The following is a 1,008-nucleotide window of genomic DNA, read 5'->3' on the forward strand; positions in this document are numbered from 1 at the left end:
TAATGGGGGTGTACTGAATGCAGCTGCACTTTGCGAATCATCACTGAAGATGATGGTGATGCTAATTAGGTAAGCATCATCTAATAAGATAAGATGGAATCACTGCCATAATTTTAGCAACAGGTCAAGGTCCCCGCCAGTACACATTAACCTGGCCTTAGACAGAACTGTTTCTTGGGCACCTGATCAGAAAATGACTGTGTGTTGAAGGAGAACTGTGGTGCCTGTGAGGCTTCCACCCTTCTATGCACTCCAGTACTTAATTATACCCTGAGACATGCAGATTTTTGCCTGCATCTTCCTTCTATTAGAGAATGCTTCACTGGGTTCTGTTGACATAACTTACTGCTTATGTTCTTCCTCCTCGACTCCATAATAAATTCAGATACCAGTCTTTTTTTTATCTATCAGTGGTTTAAAAATACAAAAGGCTGTGTAAAAATACTTCTTAATAAGTTGAATTATATTTTAAATGCATAAAGAGAAACATTTAAAAGAATCCCATTCAGGAAATCTTTTGTGAAAAGAATATTATTTTCTTTTTTTTAGTTTTGTTTTTGTTTTTTTGCGGTACGCGGGCCTCTCACCGCCGCGGCCCCTCCCATCGCGGAGCACAGGCTCCGGACGCGCAGGCCCAGCGGCCACGGCCCACGGGGCCAGCCGCTCCGCGGCACGCCGGACCCTCCCGGGACCCTCCCGGACCGGGGCACAAACCCGTGTCCCCTGCATCGGCAGGCGGACTCCCAACCACTGCGCCACCAGGGAAGCCCCAAGAATATTATTTTCTACTTTAATATCAAGTTCACGTTCCAACATCCTAGCTCATCTTTCCCTTTAAACTTGGATTTAATGTTTTGGGCTTTCTTAACTTTACGTTTAATTTCACGGCCCTCATATTATAGGGTTATTAATAATATTGTCAGATCATTTAGAGTTCAACAGAGTTTCTAATAATGACAATTTTTTCCTTACAGTAAATGTTAGAGTTTATTCATTGGATGAAAACCT

Source organism: Mesoplodon densirostris, chromosome 6 (assembly GCF_025265405.1).
Source record: "Mesoplodon densirostris isolate mMesDen1 chromosome 6, mMesDen1 primary haplotype, whole genome shotgun sequence".
In the NCBI taxonomy this organism is placed as follows: domain Eukaryota; kingdom Metazoa; phylum Chordata; class Mammalia; order Artiodactyla; family Ziphiidae; genus Mesoplodon; species Mesoplodon densirostris.